At 44.3% G+C, this 24,332-nt stretch overlaps 1 long non-coding RNA gene across 4 annotated transcripts in view; it reads right to left on the reverse strand.

Annotated features, from left to right (window-relative positions):
* The window catches only part of LOC110405215, a 287,475-nt gene that overhangs the window by 47,802 nt on the left and 215,341 nt on the right, over positions 1 to 24,332 (reverse strand). For all 4 annotated transcript variants that reach the window (XR_002442729.1, XR_002442726.1, XR_002442728.1 and 1 more), the window contains 2 exons: positions 5,705 to 5,764; positions 1,685 to 1,775 (listed from right to left, as the gene is read on the reverse strand). This is a non-coding gene — a long non-coding RNA (uncharacterized LOC110405215). The remainder of the gene's footprint in view (positions 1 to 1,684; positions 1,776 to 5,704; positions 5,765 to 24,332) is intronic.

Below are 24,332 nucleotides of genomic sequence, written 5' to 3' on the forward strand. Positions count from 1 at the left end.
AACACTTCTAAGACATTTCATGTGGATTCCAGGAGACAAGCGTGCTCACACACAGCTTTATTGCAATCCCCCCCCAAATCTCTGCAGAAATCCCAAACTGCTGCAAATACAGATAATTAATTTTGACCCTCAGTCCTTACCCAAAGAAAAATGTTTTGTCTCCCCCCACCACCCCCCGAATGCAGGCTGATTTCCTGGTTTCTTTTCAATTTTTAATATTGCACTTTTTAAAACTTTCTAACTATTGATTCTTTCGCTGTAAACCGAGAGTCTCCTATGAAAGGTAATGAAGTGAGAGGCAAAATTAAGAATGCCCAGATGTGTTGTAGCGCATAAGAACGGTTTACAAGAAAAATGCAAAACTGCCAGCAGAGCAGCGACGGGCGAGCTGTCTATAGAAATACACTGTGCAGGAAACCCATCGCCCAGCCGGGCTTTTGGACTTTGGCCTGGGGCACGTAGGCTCCGTTGCTACTAGAAATCGAGAATATACCATTTGTGTGATGGTTCAGAGCAGCTTACTCCATTCCTCAGCAAGGAAGCTACGGTTGTTTCTGGAAGCAGGAATACAGATGGGAAGGGCTCCTAATTACAGCGAGTGGCAGGACCTGATGCGGGGAAGGAAGGAGGCATTTCTGCCTAGCCTGCTGTTAACCCTGCTTCTTCCTCCCACTCTCTCTTCACCCTGCCTCCCTCCCCCCTTATTCCCTTTTGGGTCGATTCCTGCAAAAATCTGCTACTCACTGTAATTCTTACTTTCTGAGCTTTCCTGCTAATTCCACAAAGCAACTTCTTGTATAAGCGCAACCCTCCGTAGGTTAAGCTTGAAGGACCAGGCACTCATTCACACATGCTATTAGGTTGCAACAGAAATAGTCTGTTGAAAAATATACACATTCCCAGCTTTCCCTTAAATTAAATTTCCTATCCTATTCCTCATGTGGGTATGGTCATTTTTAATTTAAATTTGTTAGAAATAGACATTAATTTTAAGGAGATTTCATAAATCCCATGCCAATGTTATAAAGCAAGCATGTAAATATGTCAGTTTGCAGAAAGCCAGGCTTTAAAAAAAATATGAAAGAGCATAACACTGCTGACATTCCCATCATGTGCTGAAATTTCTGTCCAAAGCTGCTTTCTGTCTCAGTGGCAAGGAACCATTTTTGAATAGCAGAGATAAACAGATAGGCAGAACCCCCATGCTGGCAGAGCACACTCACAAGCAGGCTGCTCCTCGCTCCCCAGCTGTCCCACCACCAGAACCACCCATGGGAGAACTCGCCCCAAACGCTGCCTCCCTCCTTCCTAAACCTCTGCAATTCCCACCCCTTGCCACTGAAGCCAGGAAGGGGAGAGCAAAGGGGCCACTGCATCCTGCTCTGGCCGAAGTAGGGCTCCTCGGTGGAGCACTCTCCATCCATGCTGGTGTTAATTAGGATATCAGGGATCTGTCCCTCTCCCCTGGGGGAACTTCCTGCAGACTCACAGATCTCAAAGAGCTGAGCAGCTCCCAGCAGGCAGGGCTCAGAATACTTCTCCTTTAAAACTCAGGAAAAGTTGAGCTTGTCCAGAAAGGGTCCTTCTGCTGTCCAGCTTTGGTTCCCTTATTTACAGAGCGACATTTATTTCCATTGCCCTCCTGCCTGTTGCTATTTATAATACAGGGAAGCGTTTTTCTTACAGAATGCCAGGGAAAAGTTTTCCTCGTCACGTCGCACAAGGGCTGCTTTGTGTCCTTCATGAAGGGTTTGCCATTTGGGGAAGCTGTAGGTCTATAAGTAACAAAAAAAAATTATAGGGGAAAGTGCTTAGCGCTTTGTTGCAGTTCTTGAAAGTCTTTATGAGAAGCCGAGTTTTTGGAGCAGATAACCCAGCCATGCAGAGAGTCGGCTGTGATTTCTTTCAACACATTACTCTAATTTTCTCCTTTCCTATTGATCTGCAGGGTACCACCTCTTCAAACCCCAGACAAATTGATCCTCTGAGTAACATCTGTGCACACTATTAATCTTTTTCACACATTTGATGTTCCACATTACTGGACACAGGACACACACTATGACTCAAGTGTTAATCAACTAATACCCGAAAATTAGGCTTGTGTCTACTGTATAAACATTGACAGACTATCCATCACCTGCCTGAGTGAATAAATGAATTTTGCCTCTGTAGCATGCATGGTAGCACTCTGTAGCTGGGAATATTGGCTGTGCTTTGAGGACATCGCTCAGTGGGGCCAATGTGCAGCGCTGCTGGGTGCAGGATGGGGTGAGCAAAGGGGTGGATGGCTACTTCCTATCGTGGTAACAGGCTTTTCTCACTGTATGCAGAAGGGAAATCCATTGGCCAGGTGGGCTGAGGTCACTCTACGGATGCCCCTGGCTACTGCCCAGTGCAGGTCCAGAAGGAAAATGGAAATGTCATACGCACAGAACCCGACTGCTGCATGTTAGCTGAGAGCTGGGTGTTATCCTCTGGTACAAAAGGTCCCAAACTTGCATAACTATCAGACCTCATTTTACATCTCCCTGACAGGCACCAGGCATGGCTTGGAATGAAAAATGCTGGACATGGTTCCATGGTTTTTGTTTTTTTTTTGCTGTTGCTGTTTCCCCTGCATCCATTGAAACAGATGGCTATTTCTTCCTAGGACTTGGTAGAGCAATGTGATTGCAGTGTCTGATTGTGATCATTGCTGACTCTGACACCCTCCTGGCAGGCTCCTCTCTTCTGTTACGTCAACTTCCATTTAACAGAAGAGAAAGGGGCAGAGCAGGACAGGCACAGCTGAACAGCGGCACTTTGGGGCCCTGCTCAGGCCAGAGCGGAGCAGTAGCCCCCACCCCAGCACATGAAAAGGGCCAGAAAGATTCTGAGTTTAATAAAACGCAGCCGGAACTTTGCTGCAGCATTGTTTCTGGGTTAGGCCAAAACCGCTTGAATCATCTTTGTTCTGTTTTTTTTTTTTTTTTTTAAGTGGCTTTCTTGGAAAAGGATATTCATCCAGGGAGGGTCTCTTCTGACAACTTCCTGAAAGCATCTAAAAAATTTGGAAAATGAAATATATGAGTTTTTTTGGCAACTAAAAAAGTGAAACGTTGTATCGACAAAAATTAAGCTGTTGGGTTTTTGATGGATGCCTGAAAGCTTTGAGAGAGAAATTCCAATGAAAAACAACCTTTGCTAGTAACAAAAAATAATTTCCTCCTCACCAGGAGAGATTAATTCACTTACATTCCCCTCTCAGGCTGGAATTCCTCATGCTCCATCTTTTTCTAATAGTAATCTATTTTATTTTCGTTCTTTGCAAAACAGGGCAGAGGCCTCAATTACATGGGGGTGGGGGAAGGATGAACAGGGCCATCGTTTGGGTAAGGGCTCAGTGGAAGAGGACAGTGAACTGTGTTCGTTGTGAGCAAAGAACCAAATATCAATAGGAGGGACTTAGCTCTGCCCAGCATTAGCTGGGGATACTACTGCAGAAACTCAGCATATAAAAACTGGACAGCATCAAACGGAATGTCTGCAACCCTCACGCCCACAGTGCGCTGATCTGCATTGGGGTTAGTGGTTGATAAAAAGCAAAACAGAAAAGCAATCTTTAAAATCTACTTAATTGCCTGTATCTACAATCCGGGCAAGCCAGAGAATTGTTCCTGGTATCAGCTGATGTGGGAGGTGAACCATGAAAAAACCAGGTTTCACTCAAAGTAATTCCATTAGGGCCTGAAATGACTGGGTGAAACATGAGTAAGGGAAATCATCACAGAAACACAACAGCTGGGCTCCATGGCATCACTTGCAGGAATCAAAGGAAATGAGCTTACACGTTATGCATAAAAGGTTTTGTTTGTTTGTTTGTTTGTCTACTTGTAAAGTTACAGTTTGTGTTCTGAATGACAACAAAACAAAGCTTTGAAAAATTTGGTCCTGGTATTTTTCTCTTTTAGGTAAATCGTTTTGCATTTATTGAAGCTGACAAGGAAATAAAATGCCTGAAATCCTTTCTGTTTGCTGTGCATGAAGACAAATTATTGTAGAAGCAATAGCACCGCGTGCTTCCAACAAAAATACAGTAGTACACAATCTCAAAAGTTATGGAAAAAAAAGATGCAGTGGTTAACATCTCTATTATTGTTGCTGTCATTTGTTTGCGTGTTTTGACCTTACTGGATAGCTTATCAGTAACTAGTTCTTCACAGACATCATGTTTATTGTCAAGGGATATCAAATAAATGACAAATAACTGCTTTTAGAGTTCAAAGAGCAAAAAAATAACACAAGCCAGTATATTTATTGCACAGGCTTGTGCCTCGTGTTTAGCTCGCTTGCTTGTGTCTTACAGCAAGATGTGCCGGAATACTGAAGGCACAGACCAGAAGACAACTCAGAAATCAGGGAATCATTGCAGAAAGACAGTGCTTCTTGTTCCTCCATGCTCAGTAGCATGGGTGTGTTAGAAGCCGGCTTCAAAGTAATTCACTTAATTATTTAACAAAAACTATTTTACTAAATAAGACCATTCCTTACTCTTCTCCTGTTCCTGCTGGAGGGGTAAACAAACATTTTTGATGGATTCTTTTTTTCATGAAAACAGGAAAGAAGGGCTATGAAATCAGACAGCTGGGATGGGGTTCATCCCACTGGAGCCATCATTGGTTCTCCCTCTTCACCATATAAAAAAGAGAATAACTCTTACTGAAGCAATTTGTAGTAACAGAAAGTGCATGTCGGAAAGGTGACATTATAGTCTAGGAAACTACTTTGGCTAAAAGTACAGCAATTTTTGTCTACCTGCAGGTAGCTCGCTTGCACTCACAGTGGTCCTTGACCCTGGCTGTGTCCCTGACTCCTCAGTAGGAAGACTTGCCCCTTCCCCACGTGCCCAGCCTTGTGTCCCAGTTTCCATCTCCCAGATCTTGCTGCTGCCTCACACCATGCCATCCTTATCTGGTTTATAAGGCAGTAGCCTCAAACAAGTCACCGTGAAAAATGTCCACTGTAAAGACTGACCCATAAAAAAAAAAAAAAAAAAAACAACTCTTCACAAATAAATGAAGAATGTGCTTAAATCCCAGTGAAAGCAAGGGAACGTAAGCATGTGCTGAAAGCCTTTCCCGAATGGAGGCCTACTGCCTTGCTCTTCTTAAAATCTATTTTGGTTGAGCTCATATTTCTTGTTGGCAAGAACTTAAAAAGGAAAGAAGGAAAAAGCTTTTCCTAGAAAAGTTGAACTTAACAGACCACTCTAGCATCCTTAACTGCCATATTTTTGCGTACCGATGTAAATAATTATTAATAGATCTATCCAAGGAAAAAGTAGTATTGCATTTCAAAATAACATAGCAAAATGAGTTTGCACTGTTGTACACCATAACGTTTGGTAAAGTTAATTAACCTAGTTGGCTGGAATGTAGCAGAAAGTTTTGTTTCCAAATGGAGAGTTATTACAATATACCAGGATCTGCTGTCTTGCCAACTTCCTTTTAATCAACTCTTTTGCTCTATGGAATGAAGGCCACAAAACATCTTAAAACTGCAAGCAACTTCTTCACTCAAAAAGAACAAGGCGGATATATTTCTAAGTGAGTGAAGGAATCCACTGATGTAATAAATGTATCCACGTATTCCAAGTATAACTTGGAGCCGGTCTACTTATAAACTCCTTAAGATCAAGGTTCATCATAAAACTGGGCCTTACCTTTATTTTTGTAATAGTAGCGGTTGCCACTAGAATTCCTGAACCTCTTCTTCACGCCATCTGGAATGCATACATGAGTAAGTTTATGATGAAAAATATACTGCACATTAGAGCTGGATTTTTTAGGGGAAAAGCAACTACAAAGGCAGTAATGTGCAGGGATTGTACATTTATTTTATTACAAGAACCAACATGTTCTTTTCCTTTTGGACTAAACAAGCTGAAGACAGCTCATAGAAGCGAGCTCTGCAAACGAATACTATGTTATTGCTGCTTGTTATAAGGGCAGGTTTGTTCTGTGCTATCTGGAAACAAAAAAGGCACATCAAATGTATTAATCCTGTCGCACTTAGCTTAATTCACTATAAAGAATTTCAGTCCAGGTCAGCTGTTACAACCAAAGTCAGCTTCTGTTAGGTTTACACCACATGTTGCCCCATGCGTAACTTCCAGTCCTGTTGTACTGAGACAACAGGTAACAACATTCATTTTGGTGAGTTCCTTAGCACCACTGCAGTTGACAGATGATGGCACTGGTTGTCTAAAAAGTTTGCTTACAACTGCCACAAACCAACTCTTAATCAAAATGTATTTCCATACTATGTGTTTTCTATTCTGTTTCTTTGGTTTGGTTTTGGTTTGTTTATTTTTGACACAGGTTGTTGGTTGCTTGGTTGGCTTATTTTAGCAAGAATATTGTGAGAGCTCCCTTCTCCAGCTTTTACAGATTTTCAGCCTAAGCACACTAAATTTTGGTACAACCAAAAATGGTAACATAAAATTCTAAGTTTTGGAGTAAGGAATCCTTCAGTTCAGGGAAGTTCTTTGCTCAGTGAAAAGACCTCGTGCCATTCTAAGAAAAGACAGGGTGCAGACATCATATACTGTTCTGCACCTCAACTGAATTCAAGTCAAGCAGGCGTTTTAAATCAAGTACGTGCTTAAGTGCTTTCTCAGTGATGGAATTAAGCGTGTGCTGAAGTCCTTACTTGGGGCTGTTCCCTCCTGTCACAAACAACTCCTTTCAGTGCTGGCATCTGCTTTACAATTTCCTCATCCAACGTGTGAATATCAGCTTTCTGATTTAGTGAAATCTTGGGGGGAACTCAGTCTGTGGGGCCAGATTCAACGAAGACAGGCTCTTTGGAATAGCACAAGAGCAGAACATGATTCAAAAAGAGAAGCACTAAAAAGATAAGGAGTACTCAGCTGCCTGAGCAGCATCCTTCTCCTTCTCTCCCCAGCACAGCCTACTTCTTTCTCTCCTTGGAGGTACATCCAAGGAGCTCAGCAATGCCCACATCCAGCAACAAGGGAGTGAGACAAGTGATGCTGTTTGCCACTGTGTGCACTCAAAGGCAATCCACTCACTGCTTTGTTCATCCCTTGTTACTGGAGAGCACACATTTCTTTTTGCCCGTCTTGCTTGAGTTCTCTGGTATGACTCTGCTGTAAACATTTCATAAACACAAATCATTTGACAAAATAAATTCTAAAAATGCTTTGGACGCCATCAGGCCAGGCCCCCCAGTGTCCCCCTGTGGGGCTGGCACGTTTGCAGCTGTAAAGTTCCCTGCAGCTCTCCCATCGCCACCAGTCACTGGCTCCTATTGAAATCAGCCCAGCTCCTGGCTGCTTCAAACAGGAAATCTTTCCCAACAGCAGTCCTATTTTCAACAGTAACTGCCAAAGCCGAGCCAAGGCCATGCACAAAAAGCCCAGTTTACCAGATGAATTCCCACAAAACACAAGTGACGCTATTCAGGATCTCATAAGCGGTAGGTCAGGGAATAAGGTGTTAGGACTCCTAAAGTTTAGCAGGAGGGAGCTGCTTGTCCCCTGGCCATAGGCTGCCTGCAGTACTGCAAGGCTAATTGCTGCACATTCCTCAGCCATGATGTCACTGGATCATGATGCTAACTCTTTCCCTCTTATGGATGGAGGGAACTTGCGGTATATCTCTGAGAAACCCAAAAATACATGTGCTGACCCTTAAAAAAAATTTTTTTTAAGTCTTTTACCATATACCTAGCAGAGCCAAACTAAATGAAGCCGAGGTCTCTGTCCAGCATTTGGAAGCCAGTTAAAATAGGAAATCAGTGTTTCTCTAAATACACAGAGTATATTACCTTAGTCATAAAATTGGGGACTTTCAAATCTAATTTGTTCAGCACTAGCGCTGTTGAAGGCTGGGAAGTGTTCCAGAGGAAATCACCTCCACGCAAACAGAGATTAGCAGCTCCCCATTGCAGACATATGGAAATGATTGCCTATAATCTCCGGTAATTGTGGCTGTATTACATTCAAATCCTGTTTTCAATTTTCTTAAACTTCTAGACTGATTGTGTTATTAAATCATGCTGGCTGATGTGTTTAATAAGGACCTATTAAATGTTTATAAAATTAGGGAAATAAATACGGGCTTTTAGTCAGATTGTGTGATGGATCTGGTAACCTATTGTTAAAAGTACTGCTGGTAAAAACGTGTGTAAAGAAATAGACTCAAAGGCTCCCTTTAAAATAAGAAACCCAATATTCGATACAGCGCATTTCCAGAATTATATTTGCAGATGTTCAGAAAGAAGAGCCCAATTAGAAAACTCTCTTTCGATGGTGGGAAGAAGTGCTTCCTGCGTGGCCATGGGGCTTGGTTCTGCACTGAGAGGGCAATGTGGAGCATGGGGTGGCCTTGGGCACCTGTGCTGCTCTGGTTCTGGCTCTTCATGGCTGCACATCTTCAGACACACACAGGTGGGGGCCGCATATCTTCAGGTGCCCCCAAGTGCTCAGCCCCGTGGCGGGGCAGCACCTCACCAAGGGTCTCCTGAAATAATGATGGAGTTCCAATGGAAGTTTGTGCAAGGAAAAAAATTAAAAAGAAAATGCAGGAAAACATGTCTGACCTAGAAACTGAGCTCCATCCCTTCTCCTCTGCACAGCCGCTCTCTCCGTGCTCCCTTTTTGTGCAGTGCTACCCACTGTCACGCCTTTGCCTCACCATTAGCAACCTTGATAAACTCCTTGCATGCCCAACCTTGCTTTCTGGGGGGAAATCTTCAGTTTTTAAAAGTTCGTTCTGCACTTTTGTCATTCTCCACTGCCTTCTAAGTGGCACTCACCTGGTTGTGAGCACACATGCATCCAACTTGTCTTAACCACAGTACACGTGCTAAAGTAATTCTGTCCTCTGTCTTAAGGACAAACATGAACTTGTTTTCTCCAGCAAATTAAACTTGGGGGGTGAAGAGTAAGGGGGGATTGTAAATTAATTAATTGTTGAGTTTTTTCAGCATTAAATGCACCGCACCATTATCTTTGCATAAACACACCATCTTTTAAAAAACCTAACTAGCCCATAACATCAGAGTTACAGAATATTATCAAGTAATGAGGAACTTGTATGGTTCACATTAGAGACTTTGAAGGGTTTGAAAAGAATTGGATATAAGGTTAATATTTGGCAGAGCCTTGTAAATAGCCTGATTGTTATTTTATATTGGCTGAAGTATAAAAATCTGAGTTGCGTGCCAGCAAAAGCCGAGTGGTGTGGCCAGGTAGTTACATGGCTCTGTTGTTAGCTTGTTTCATGTAGGAATGTTCTTGCTCTCAGTAGGTTATTTTTTGTGTGTCTGCTTATACTCAGCTAAAATAGAGCAAGGACCCAGCATGGCAATTATTTTTACTAAATTTTGTTGGTCTGCCCCCAGGGGACCTTCTCCCAGTTTAATTGTTGGAGGGATTGTTGCCTTCTGGGATTTTATTTCAAAATGTTCTTGTTAGAATTTGCCTTCTGAACAGAGTAAGAGCTCTTATTTTTTTATTTAATCCCTTTCTTAGTGCACAGAAAAAAACGCATAAAATGGTGCATTCTGAAATTAATAGAGGTGTTTCTTGATACACAGATTTTTAAATTATTTGTCTAAAGATATGTTTATAATTGATTATATTAAAGGAGCATAAATCTCCCGTCCCCCTCCCCCATGCAGGAGCTTTGGAAGTGAATTCAAGCAACCCAACTGCATTTCACTTTAAGACAAACATGGGAGAGATCATTTGTCTCTAGTTGTACATGAAATAGCTTATAATAGTTGCAGCTGAGTACATGAAGTATATGTTAGAACTCCTTTGATATAAATCCCAGCATCGGCCTAGAAAGATATTGTATTTATGCATCTGACAGGATTCACCCATAAATAATAATAGGAGAAAAATCCAAATTTATAAGCTGCTATTTCTGGGTTTATTTTTAATGTGACTGAATATTCGCCCCACTTCTACAGCAGGCACTACATTAAGCAGAGCACGGGCAATCTGGTTGGAATCAAGAGAAAGAAAATAAATATTGAAACGTCCGCTCATTCCCCGCAGCCACTCAGAGATGTGGGACATGCTCCATCTGAGGACAAATGCGATCCTGCCGCATCATTCAGAAGCAACTGAGGAATCACGTCACCTATTTTGCTATTTCGAGATGAATCTCAGTGTTTATCTGGGGGAAGCTCTCCTCTTTCCCAAACACATGACTCTTCCCACCACTGCCTTGAATTTACAGGCTATGTAACCCTTGTGGTTTGTGTCAATGGGTGCCCTCCACTGAGATCAGCAGAGCGGAGCTGGGGGCTCACCCACAGCCTTTCTACCTGCTCATCTCTTTCAAAGAAAAGAGTGGATGGGGTCAGACTTTGCTCCCTCACTTCTTCCTCCTGCACTACTTTTTGCAGCTAACCCAGCATCTGTAATTAATCTGATAGTCACTGCCTCCTTCATCTTCTCCCCCTCTCTTTCCAGCACCCCCGGGGAGGTTTGGAAGCAAAGCAAGCTAAACATGAGAGCATGCAGGTAGCTAAGTTCACTCTATGTGTCAAAGCACTTTTTTTCCACCCAAAATAAAAACAGTGCATAGGCTGAAACTCTGAAAGGTAAATAAGACCCTTGAGACTTTCAAAAATAAACTCAACAGTTAGAGCATTTGAAAGGTGTGGATGTCCATTGTCAGTTCTAATGTTAACAGTTTAGCCTGCATATGGGGCTTGTTCATTAATTAATCACAAAGCAGAACTGGAACCCTCAGCCTGGCTCCCTAAAGCCCTCCCCCTCCCCAGCACTGCCTCAACACCTCACCATGTTCCCTAGCTGTGAGTTTGGGAGTCCTCAGCCAAGCTCCCTGCAGACGAGAGCCCACATCACAGAGCCACCACACGTAATGCAACATAATTTTTCCCAGTTAGCTGTCTCTCTTCAGGAAAGGCCTGAGGCGGATGCAGCAGACAGATCCCCAGAGAACATGGTCTAGGTAGGCAGGAGATCACTGGCGGATCAGACCTGGGGTGTGTGTGCATGTATAAAAGCAGGGATGAGGAGAGCTCACAGTGCAGCCAGTCTTCAATGTTCCCAGTTCTCACACGAGCAACAAACGTCAGAAATTCACATTGTTATGGAGGACAAACAAAACTCAAATAGCAGCAGTTTAACAATCTCATCTTATTTGACACTGAAAGTAGAAGAGAACCAAACAGAGGAGGTAAATTTAAAAAACAGAAACTAGAAAAACACTCATTTTGGCACTTTCACAAGCTCTTCGTTGTTAGTGTCAGAGCATACTCTCAAGGTTCTTTATAGGGTTTGAGCTTTCTCTATGGCATGAAAATTGCAGCCACATTTACCAAGGAGGGCAGGAGGCAGCCCCTGCAGGGCAGCACCCTCCCCAGACTGAACCCTGCTCCCCACCCTGTCCCAGGTCACGCACCCAAATGTGATGACCCACACAGGTCACTCCATGTGATGGTGAGCACTAAGAAGGGAACATCAGAGAATCACAGAATTGTAGGGGTGGGAAGGGCTCTCCAGAGATCACCTAGTCCAACCCCCTGCTAATGTAGGTTCCTTACAGGAGGTTGCAGAGGAAAGTATCCAAATGGATGCTTTCTCAAATATCTCCAGAGGAGACTCCACCACCTCTCCGGTTGAACGGCACAAAAGTGCCACTCAAGCATCATTCATTTAAAAAGACTTTCCATTTCTATTATTTCCTCCAGATTTCTCAGTTGCCAAGACTACAATGGAGATTTTCATAGCTGACACACCAGCAAAGTGAATGGCAGTGTTTGCACTAAATATGACCAACTGTAATGTCATGCTGGGATTGGAAAAGTCTTCTCTTGACTCAGTGCTGTGGTGCTACACCCAACTGCCCAGCACTTCACTGGATGCCCAACAGCAGCCTTGTATTAGACAAATTACAGGAGTGGGCAGAGGGGAAGTGCAGCCTTCACTCAGTGAAGGAAGGTAATTTATGGAGATCTCAGCCATCTGCAGAGATCCACTGCCCTGGTGACTCCACTGACTTCAGAGATTACCTTTGTGTTGAGGAAGAAGGCTGAGGGATGGGGAGAAACGGCACAGAGAACAATGATGGGCCCAGCTGCAGGGGGACCATGAAGCATCCTCACACAAAGCATCCCCAGAAATAAAATGCCTGGCAGCTCTGACAGAGAACAAAGCACTGCCCTGGGAGGACAAGTTGTGAGGGCAGGGCTGTTTTCAGACTGACAGCACCAAAAAGGGGAAAAAAAATCTGGGTATCAAGTACACGTACCAGGGAGAACCAAGGCTGGAGATGGGTGTGCATGCGTGTGGCTGTGCGAAGCAGTGGCGTTTTACACGTATGGCTTAAAATACTTGGGATGTTCGGGGATGGTGTACAGCGCTTTATTGCTTTGGTTCAGCTGTTCTATTGCACAAGTGACAGCAAAAGGCGCAGAAAAATCGGGGAAGGAGGGAAAAGCGAAAGGTGGGGAAGCTTCAAGTTTTATGTCGGAGCAATGTCAAGCTGCAGGAGCGAGAGAGATGATGTAATAGGTGGGTGAGAGGGGGGAAAGGAGGTTAATGGGGAACTGTAAAATTTCAAATGCAGTATTTTATTACAGCATTGAAACCGATGCTTACAGTTTAACAATAGGATTGGCATGGAATAGCTCAGTGGTGTGAGCCAGCAATGCCAAGAGGATTTATGATTTTTCTTTTTTAATATTACAGAGGGAAAGCCTCAGTCTTTTTTGGGTTGACAAGCCTCAAGCCTGGTAAACTGGAGTATGTAGGGAAACGTTAGCCACTGGAAATCTGCCTGGGCTTACCAACTCCAGGGGAGGGAGCCACACTGTTGGGTATTTTATGGTGCCTGTTGCGTTCTTCAGATGCAAAAGAGGAAAAGTGCCAGTGAAGCATGAGCAGAGCCACCTGTGGTCAGCCACCCACTCCTCGGGAAGGGGCTCCCACTGGAGAGGCCTCTTTGTGAGCAGGGAGTCTCTTCTAGGCTGCCCCAATCCCATCTTCAAATGACAGAGATGCTGCCAAGAAAGCCTTATGAGCCCAGACAGGGTGGAGCTGGGCCCTTTATGAATCTGGTTTGTGGCCCAGAGCATTGTACAATAATAAGCAGCTTGTGTGGTCGTGAAAGGCTTTTCCCAGCTTTAGACCCAGGGACTGAAATTGTTTCCTGTGCTGACGGTCAGTGCTGGATCTACAACCATGTCAGTCCACCTATGCCCAGGGACTTCAGTGGTGACTCCATAGATTGGAGTCTACAGAGAGTCTAGAGGAATCTAGGCAGCAGGAAGAAATGCTGCACAGAGCACAGCCAAAAAAACCTGAAAAAATCCCAAAGGTGATTAAAGTGGGTCAGTGCACTAGGAACACACGCTTGAAAACAGGCTCACAGCATTCCTGCTTGTATACAAGAGGTACAATAGATCAGGAGGGCAATCTTGCACCAAATGTTTTCACTGCTTCTGATTTATAGATAAAGCCAGCAGCCACTGTCCCACTGGCACAACGCAGCAAGGACTCACAGCTCAGCCTCTCTGCAGCCCCAGCCAGTAGCACTGAAATGCCCCATGCCCCAGGCAGACCTGCATGGAAATGCACCGACATCCCTGTTCTGCTGCATGCAAGACAACACAGAGGATTACTGCAAACAGCAGATCCTTAAATGTAAGCAAGCAAAAAGATTAATTCAGTAAAGCACTTGATACAAGGAGTTAAAATGTCCAGGAAAATTAAGAGCTACACTCCACTAAACTGGAGAAACATTCACAAAAAAGGAGCCAGTCAGGCAGAGAGCAATACGCACCACTGCATGTCCTATTGCGCATCATAAGGTACATCAAGGGATGCATTCATTTTCCAGTGAGCAGATTTCTTGCCAGCACTTTTACTACCTGGGTGACCACTGAAGGCAGAGCAGGAGCTTTCCCTTCCCTCTCCTTTTCCTGCTCTCGCAGAGGGGCACAGCTCTGGGGTTCAGCTCCAGCACAGGACCACACTGCAGGGACACACTGGCCACCTCCAGCAGAGATGGGTGAAAGCTTCCCTCATAGCTCCTGGACATGACGCAAAAAGGGAAACTTTAGCTGCCTCTTCTGCACTCCACTTACAAATAAATAAATGGATGTAAACAGAAACATAAGTCCCACGTCACCATGACCATTGTTTCTGGGAGGAGCGGAGAGCTTTTGACACAGTTGGGTGGCAGATGAAAGGCCTGAACGAAAGGATTTGGCGAAGAGAAGGCAAAGCTTGACCCAAAGGGAGCTGTGGGACCTGGGCCACCAGGAAGCTCCCTGTGCCTGGTGCATGAAGAAGGGCTCCAGGGCATGTGTCCGTTCTGCAGCACCTCCAGGACCCCGTTGTGCCGCAGGAGATGCGGTCTCCTCCCCGCCTCCAGCAGCAGTGAGGGGACGTTCTGCAGAGCATCTTGCCATTCTCCAGTTTCCCTTAGTGACCAAGCTACATATGTTCAGAAAACTGAATTTATGTCGGCGGCTTGTTGTTCCCAGCCAGAAGATTCAGTCTGATTTGTATATAGCTCTGCATAAATTCCTCGTTAACCTTTACAACCATCTGGAGCGAGAGTCACTCCTTGCATCACAGCCGACCGCAGCAATGGCAACGAGCGTAACCGAAACCGCCGGGGCTTTACGAGGCTGTGCTGGGTACCTCGCCAGCACCGCGGCACAGCCGGAGCCCAGACCCCTCGGCAAAGAGCCTCAACCAGCCCCACGCAGGGGAAACGCATCCCCGAGCGAGCCCCCGGTGGTGCCTCCCCGAGGGATGGGGCGGTTATTGCTCATCTCCCTCCGTACTGCAAACCCTCTACCTTCTGTCGCTCTGTTGAAGAACAGGCAGACGCTTAATGTGAGGCTGCCGAGGCTCTGATGGCAGCCGCGCGCTTAATGCTTCAATTTCCACATTTTATTTTATATGTAATTTAAAGCCCATGGTGCCTTAATTGTAAAATAGGCCTTATTAAAATAATAGCTCGAGAAGCAGTGGGGTACCCTGCGCGGTGGAATGAAGCTATCTTAACTGCTGTTTACAAGGATTTAAAAGCAAGATACAACCAAAATAGAGCTGTAGAGATGTTTGCAACGTGAGCGATGGACCAAAGACCGCTGAATAATTAAGTCCCCTTCCTTTCCCTTCCCCTCACCCCACCATGCTATCTCCCGCTCTCTTTAGATACCCAGAGCACACCCTTTGCTGCATTTATGATTGATGATGCAGTGCGGACACTTTGGTACTGGTGAGCAACGTGGGGTTTTGATTAATGACGCCAGTGGCACTCCCAGAAGACCAAACAGCAAATAATACTGTTACACAAAACAACTAACACAACTAGGAATGCAGCAGGGCCTTAGGCACAACCACCAAACTCTGATCGGCCTTTACACTCCCTACATCTCAGGCTGTGCAAGGGTCAGGCATGGACCCAGTGCAGTCTGAGGGTCCCCCAGGGTGCTGTGATTTACACTGTGACTCAAGTGCCCCAGGTAATGAATGAACTGTCATCAGCCACTTTGTCACACCCAACCATCCCAGAGAGTGGGAATTGAGAGCTCACCTGCACGCAGCCTGCACAATGAGTCTGCCCTCAGCTCAGTGTCTTCCAGACACACTGAGGTTTTGGCAAGTTGGTTTTGTTTGTTTGCTTTTTTGCTATTTTCCCCTTGCTACCTGTGTTGAATGTGCTTCTTCTCGAGTCTGCAAGGCTTGGCGTGGCTTCACTGCCCACACAGAGTGCACATGCATTCTTCCTACCAGACACTGGTCAGATGTTTCTACACTCCTAGACCAAAGGCTGGAACAGGAGGTGCAGTGCCCCAGGGTTTCCATGCTGTGGCTTCTGCAACCTGTCCTGCTGCCAGTGCGAGTGGTTGGTGCTCGTGCTGCAGAGCTGTGTGACTGTAATGCTTCTGTGCTCAGAGCAGCCCCACTGACAGCTTTCCCAGTGATGGAAAGCCATTAAGAACAAACCAAACCAAACAGAAGAACATCTGCTCTTGTTACTGAAGAGCATTCACAGATCAGTCCTGTGTAGGAACTCTTGCTGCCTGGGCCTGAAGGCCCTCTTAGTTCTTGGTCTTTTGTGTACCTTGGCCACTATGGACTTCCCCACACTGACAAAGGAGGACAGGTCCACCTCCTCCACCAGGCTGCCCGCAGCCCATGCCATGAGCACACCCAAAATTTGCATCCAGAAGAGCTACAGAGAGACTGCTGCCCTCCTCTAGCACATCCCTGGCACCTCCTATTGCACGGGAGCACGGACACCTCTTGCACTGGGCTGCCACTGGGCACCATCCCAAAAAACACAAACAGTGGCAAGTTCACATCCCAGCACCACCAGGGACCTCGTGCTTCAGAAGCCAGGGAAAAGGTGTCGGGGGTCCCGCAGCAACAGGGCCTGCCCGTGGGGGCCCTCCCAGCTATACCCCATCACGGCGGTGCTGGGAGCACCTGTGTGCTGCCCACAAGCCCCTTCCTCCAGGGCTGCTGCCAACTTTCCAAACCCATCAGCACATTCATGCAGCTGCTATTTAAAAATAAAACAGAAATAATAAAGAAAACCCACAGGAGAAATATTTCCTTTTTTCATCCTCTAAAAGTAACGTTTCCCCTTCCAGCGCTCACACTGGCCAGAGGCCCAATGCTGGATTATTTAGTCTGACTCCTGAAGCAGGAACAGATTTATGATTCAAATTCCCATGAAATGGCAGGGCTAGAAACTTTATCAAACTTTGTATTATTGGAAAGAAGAGATCCCCAGGAACAATCCAAACCTTTAAAACTGGGATATCTCCACTGTACGAAGGAACTGTTTTATGCTGTCTTTCAGAGGTGTTTGAAATGCATTCACATTTTTCCCCATCCCCTGCACTCAGACTGAGAACTACTAAGACCCCACAGCATGTAAGGAGGGATATTAAAAACCAGCCTGATCATTTAAAAAATCTGTTCTAAAATTTAAAAATACTTTAAATGAAAACATTTCTGAAGGATGTGCTTCAACACAGCACAGGATGCGAATGCAGACGTGCTCAAGGAGAGGGACAAAGCCTCATCCCGCAGATCAGGCACCTTGGGGACTATAATGAGGGCTGCTAAAAGGTAGTCCAGACTCACTTCCCACCAGCAGCCACCCTACAGCATGGGGCCACTGAGGGGCCTGAAAGCACAGGTTTGGGCAGCAGGGATGCTTACTGCTGATAAGCCACTTTACCCACCTCCAATGCACTCTGGGAGCTGGGATAAAACTCTTAGAGCATCCCTCCTTTGAAAAAGCCCAGCAGTCATCTTCAGTGACCACCAAGCGGTAGGAGTTGACCAAGAACAAGTTTAACAGCAGAAGTTAACAACTATGCATCTGTACGATACTTAGTTGTTTGTTTATACACTTGTATAGCGACAAATAACACATCCAGGCAAGGATCTGGGTAAAATTTTGAGAAAGATCAGTTTTTTTCCCTAGAATATAGCAAGTCATTTATAGTAGGTGAAACATTTTCCAAATATATTTGACCTTATTAAAAAAAAATCCTCATTTAGTGAATGTTTCAGATTTTTTTTATTAATGTATTTTATCACACATGTCCCAATTCACTAATGAACCCTGAATTTGACTAGGCTATTCTTAAAGGGGAAGATATAAGAAAAATATAACTGAAACAGCAAATGGGTCCATTATGAACTCTGCAAATTAATAGCAGATCCTCATTTTTAACATCTTCCATAAAACAGCTGCTGGGGGGAAGAGAGGAGAAGAATAATTTTTCTTTGACCTGTTCTGGCCAAGTTTTCCTATAAACAATATAGCATCACTACAATGTACCTGGGATCCAAAATAAATCCGTCTGCCTCACAGTATCTCTACAAGAATTATCAGTAATACTATATGTTCCAGTTTCAGATGGTTTTAATCAATCTTTTAGTATCTTACATGTCAGCCCATTAAGCCAGGGATGATCAGTTGGACTCTGAACTACCTCCTTTCTTTGTAAAATCATCTTGAGTAATATTAAATCATGTTGTTGGATCCCTGGAATTTCTGGGTTTCATCAGCATTTACCCTCATTTTTCACATGGTAAAGTTAAGGAAATATCTGGTAACACTTTAATTCCATGTTATTCAATGTGGCTTATATAGGTGTGGAGGCACAATTGAGTCCTACACAGGAAAAGCTGATTTTAAGCCCTGGCAGAGCAATTATTTGATTCCCAAAAGATACGGATATAAATTTCTCCTAGGCACATCTGCCCTGTCTGCTTTTAATTTTGAAACACCAGCTTTAATTTAGAAACTGTACTGTGAGCTCTCCCTTTTGTGAGCAAGAATGACATAATTTGCCGAGCAGAGACCCCGAGCCAAGCTTTTTGTCTTAAGTAATCAATGAGTAGGAACCAATAGACAAATGTTCCCTCACTAATTCCTGCCTTTGCAGGTTATCGCCCCACATGGATCACAGCTTAATGGGGAGGCACCGCGCAGCCCTCCCCTCGTCCCCATCACTGCCGACATCACCTCCTCTCACATTCTTGATCAGCTTCCCTGTGGCAACAGCAGCCGCAGATCACATGGAAAACTAATATTAGGAAAGTATTTAATGTATTTATAGCTGTCTTTTAATGACATTTACCAGCTGGAAAGGAGGAGGCCTGCCAGCACCGTGCGATCAATCAGCTTTGAGGAACTCCAGCAAGTGCTCTTGAGACCACCAGCAAGCCCTGCAACAGCAGCTCTGCTGGGCTGCAGATCCTTGGGGCGAATCGAGCTGCCAGAAAGCGTGTGCCTGGCCCTTATCACAGGAGGACCTTGAATTTCACCCAGGGCTGAGGCTGCTGCAGTGTACAAACAAACAGTGCTAATTCTTAGATCACAGTTTAGAAATTTCTGTTCGCCGTCAGCCCGGCAATCTGTGAGCATAGGACTCACTATGAACACCCCATACAATAAACAGAGCGTGCCAATCAGTTTTTTCCAGAGGACAAGGCCAGAGACTGCTGAAGGCTGTGCTTGGCCATCGGCTGCAGCAGACCTTCAGACCTGGGGGAGATGGAGTGCTTAGGGACGTGGTTTAGTGGACAATATTGGTGGAAGGTTGGACTAACGATCTTAGAGGTCTTTCCAACCTGAATGATTCTATGATCTCTCCTTGCAACAAAATGCCATTGGACAGAAGTTGTGGCGGCTGCAGGAAGACTTACCTGCACTTGGAAAACTGCAAAGATCAACTCATATGGAAAAGATCATGATTGAAAGAGCCAAGTAAAGCAATTTTTCTGCTTCCCAAAAGATGTAGATATAAATAGAACAGTGCTTGAAAATGAGCAGGCAGAAATGAAATACAAACGCAAACAGAGAGCAAGTCTTCTAAAGCAAATAAAGGTTTACTACCTTCGTCCCCAAACACGGCGTACCAGACCTGTCAGGCAATGCAAATTCTGCCTCTACCCCGCTGCCTCAGCTCCTGTGACATGCACGGGAGGCTGAACACCATCACCTTGTGCGCTACGGGTGAGCCATTGTTCCGCCTACGTTCAGACCGACCTGCAGGATCTCAGCAGAAGCGCACACTCCCATGAACACGTTACCCCTGGAAGCCGTGCCCCACCGCTGCGATGCTGAGCATCCACACACGTCCTGGGGAGAGTCCCTGAGGAGACGCTCCAAAGTTGCTGTGTGAGCATCATGCCAACCTCTCGTTTTAACATCAAGGGGTCTTCAGCCATCTTATCCGAAACTCTAATTGCTCTGACAAGCTGTGGAAAGACACGTCATTTAATGTGTAAACTTATAAAATAATCATGTGCTGTCTGGGCGCTTGATGCTCAGACTGGTGCAATTTCACGAGGGAAAAAGCTTCACTGCTTTGTTGGATTTTTTTTTTTTTTGTATTTTGTTGTTATTTTGTTTTTCCTCTCCTTTTTCACTAAAAGAGACTTCTACAGCTATGGTAGGAGTTCACATCCCTTGGTCTCCAAGCATCCATCCCTATTTTCTAACCTTATCCTATCCACACGGATTGTATATAAAATATTTTGGATCTCATTTCTATTTGCTATGATTTAAGTTTCTAGCTTAATTTCTTTCTTTCAAGATGAGTTGAAATTCACATTCTGACACAGAGCAGGGGGTTGCCAATGCCCGCCATTGACAAGACAGGTTTTGACTGTGAGAAGGCAGAGGATGGAGACTGCTTCACCAGCTCTCTGCACTGATATTATCTAAGCAGTAGAACTTAAAAATCATGTCCTCTTAGAACTGCACAACCTTGAATGGGGACAACAGGAGGCCAAAACATGTAGTGCCAAAAGCTGCAGGACAAAACACCTGAGAAACAGGGCCTTTATGAAAGCGATCCCAGCAAAACACCTGTAGATGGTAGAATTGCTTGAAAACTAGAAAACTTCAGTGGTTTTGAAAAAAATACTTTTCTCAAACATGACTTCTTTTTTCCTCCCTTTTTTTTATTTAAAAAAATCACTTCAGCTAGTAAAAGATAAAAACTCAAGTGGGAAAATCCACTGGGGTTTGTTTAGCAGGTTTTATTTCAGCTTCTGTGGTTTGGTCTGACATTAAAATTAAATATTTTGCTAAATGGTAAAAATAAATAGATAAATAAAATCCTCCAAGCTTAACTGTCAAAATTAATCTGATCAAAGCTCACTTTCAGAAAACTTACGCTCCTAGACATCACGATGGTATTCAGAGGAGCACAGGCATACCATGTGCTGGGGGCTACCCCTATTCTGGAAACAGATGCAGATGCCCTTAGGAAAGAGGCTTTCTTTCACGGAACTGGCAGTGCAGTATTGCTGCTGCCTTCTCAGAAAGCCTCACCCACAGACAATCTTCTAGCAGAATTTCAGAGCTCTCAAAAGGATCCTTTTACAGACCGCTTGCACAATGCCTGTAGATAAAATGAAGCTACAGAATCTTTTACTGGGTGGTAGCATTAATATGGCAATCAATAGTATTACAGCTGGGTAATAGGTTTAGTGCAAAAGGGGCTGCAGTAACCAAACTCAGCAACAAAACTAAGCGCAAAGCTGAACGACTGTAGGACATGAGAGAAGTCAGTAATCACAGGGGATTAACCAACTACTCCAGGACTTAAGGAGTCTTAGAGGAAGAGCAAAATGAATTTCTCTGAACTGCTGAAGCAACTCCAGAGGAAGCTTAAATGATGAATAAGTAAAGATGATGATGTGGATAATGAGACAATGACATTATGCAGTGACTGTCATTTTCCCTGTGCTTGTACAAATCCTACAATCAGGGGACCTGACCCAGCTGACTTCCTCTAGGAGCTTCTGCAATCCAAATAACAAATAAAAATAATGGGATTAAATCTGAATACGTGATGTAAACCATCACGCTGCAGGGCAAATCCAGCCCACCAGCTGCCTGAGGGGAAGGTAAGGAGGAAGGACTTTTCCCCATGGGCAGGTTATTCCATGGCTGCTGTCCCTGAGGTTTCTTGGATGCTTCTCTGAAATGTCTTGTCTTATACTCTTCACCACAAGAGACAGGATACTGAACTAGATGGACAAGCCATCTGATCCACCATGGCAACTCCATGATCCCACAGAGTTGCCATGAATAATTCAGGATTGCTGCAAGAAATCCCTCACAATTCATGCAAGTCATCTGGTGTCTCCAAGAGAAAAGATCAAAGAATCTCTTTGCAACTGCCATCACCACCATTTAGGTGGCTGTTGTGAGCTTATGGGTGCAACCCTGCACAGGCTGTTAAAATGAAACAATTAAAAACATGATGTCGCAGAGGGCTTGGTCAAAGAAAACCTTAACCAATCTCTTTGGTGGCTCAGCAATACAACACAAGACTGGCTTTTCCTGAACTTCCACAAAATGATTTCAGTCTTGCTCCTACTTCGAAGATGTCCTCATCAAGTTGAGCCATTTGGAGTTTGCGGTTGGTTAACCTGATAATGGTTTTATGAGGATTCTGAAGCTCAAGCTATTCTTGCCATCCCCTCTTTCCTTTCCTTGCAGAGTGAGCTGCACAGTGCCTCTTGTGCTTCTCTGTGACCTGCTGCATGGTAGTTGTTCACATCTTCAATATCTTACTGAAATATCTAAGAAAGTACTGGGGAACACTTTAACTCCAAACTGCTTCTGAGAAATAAAAGTTTCAGACAATTAGAAAAGTTATTCTGAAGCTTGGACATCTACTAGGAGGGAAGGATGGCACTAGAGCACTTCTGAAAATATGCCTTGAGGTCATGCTTCTGAGATACAGAGAACTGTGAGTGAAGGAAGATCCAGGACGGAACTTCCAGTCTCCAGAGTAAAATATAGTGAATAAAGAGGTTTAATGACTTCTGGACTTTGGCAAGGACTAGACTAGCTAAGTATCTCTTGAAAATAACATAAATAAATGTAACTTTATGAATTAGCTGCATGAAAATATATAAGAAAATATAAGATGTAGAAAAACATTGCTAAATTCTCTGTGGCCTTGAGGAGTGGACATCTGCAAAGACAGAATCCGGTCCATATTCAAGGCTGCCTTGCAGAGACCAATATTTGTCTACGATTTACACATTTATCTGCAGACACAGGATTACATGCACATACGATCTCTATGTCTTTACCTTGAATAAGCTTAAATTTGATATAAAGTCAGAATGTCGATGAAGAGAGTAAGAAAACCTTGTAAAGGCAGTTAATGGAAAATGCCTGTGTTGGGATAATGTAATTGGTCCCTGCAGAGTATTACAGGTTAGGGCAAAATGTTAGTGACAAAGGAGAAGAAGGAATGAATACGCAGGAGTTTTCCCCATTTCTTAAGAAGAGCAAGTCTCAGCTCAGACACAAGCAGGGGAAGATAGATAGTGCAAGGAGTTCTTGCCTCTTCTTGCAAGGAGGGTCTGAGCTAGGAGTCTGAAAATTTAAAGGAGCACTTGCTTTCCTCCTGTGCTGGAAACTTGCCATGGAGAGTTTGTGGGGGTCTCAGTGCAGACTGATGGAGTTTCACAATGGCTCTGGGTTGGGGTCACAAACACTCTGACCAAGATCTCTTGACAACGTACTAGAAAATACTCATTATCATCATCCCATAGGCTAACCATCTTGCGCATTTCTTCCAGTATATTACATTGCCAATCTCAATAAAGTTATTTTTTCCGTTTTCATTCTTCAGACACGAAGGATTTGGCTCTCCTCCACTGAAGCCGAGCTACTATCACTGACTTCAGGTGAATCAGAATCAAGTCACCTACTCAGATTCCCCAGATGAATGTGCACTCTCACAAACTTCTAGAGGAAAAAAATGCCTTTGGGTATTGTAAAGTGGAGGTCCTCAGCTGAAAGGGAGGGCCAGCTTGCAGGCACAGATGACCCTGGTGAGTCTGTGTCTGCCTGGGTATGCAACATGTCTGTAGTATATATTCAAGACAGATGAAGAGCTTAGGAAGTATAGAAACAAGGATTCAGATGTGTCAGCAAGTATGTATAAAAACAGCTGCTTAAAAATAATGTTTAGGGTTTGCCTTTATGCATTGACAGGAAAGGAATTCAGTGTCAAAGTTGCCTCAGCGTTTAGCCACATGTTATTTTACTCCAAAGCACACTGTGCTCTGATCCTTAATTATTATGATGCCTTCTTGAACTAAAAACCATCCGTACAGATCTCTCCACACTACCTACCAATAACAAACAGATTTGCTGAGCTAATAAGTCTGCCATTCAAGCTGGCAACTGAAAAATAATAATTAGGGACAAATGTAGCAGGCAAATCGAAATCCTACCAGGAAAAAATGTTTGTGTTATTTTTAATATCACTCAGTCCTTCCAGCCACACAACACCAATGACTCTATCTGAACTGGGGTGAGTCAATCAAGCATCACCCTCAATCACAGTCACAATCTGCACAATCCAAGGAGGGTGATCGAAACAGTCTCCGATGCCCAGACTATGAGCTCTTTGGAGATGCATCTTCTGCTGGGGTCTGTGAGAGACTGAACATACTGTCAGCAGTTAAATAATATACTCATATCATCACCATATAAAAAACACAGCCAAAAATCTGTTCACATGGAGATCGTTGCTTTGATTGTCGCTTGGATAATCCTAACCATTTTCTCTCCAGCTGAGAATAAAGGTGAACTTTCCCCACTGCTCAGGATCTCCGTTTCCCTCCCTTGCCTTGAGTGTGCATCTACTCGGACTGCACACTCAGTTCTGTGCATTCAAGAGCGGGACTTCTCAGGTGGAACCTTGTTACTGCAGTCAATAAACCAGCTTCTGCTCCAAACACTGTTGTCGGA

This window comes from Numida meleagris, chromosome 12 (genome assembly GCF_002078875.1).
Source record: "Numida meleagris isolate 19003 breed g44 Domestic line chromosome 12, NumMel1.0, whole genome shotgun sequence".
Lineage (NCBI taxonomy): Eukaryota > Metazoa > Chordata > Aves > Galliformes > Numididae > Numida > Numida meleagris.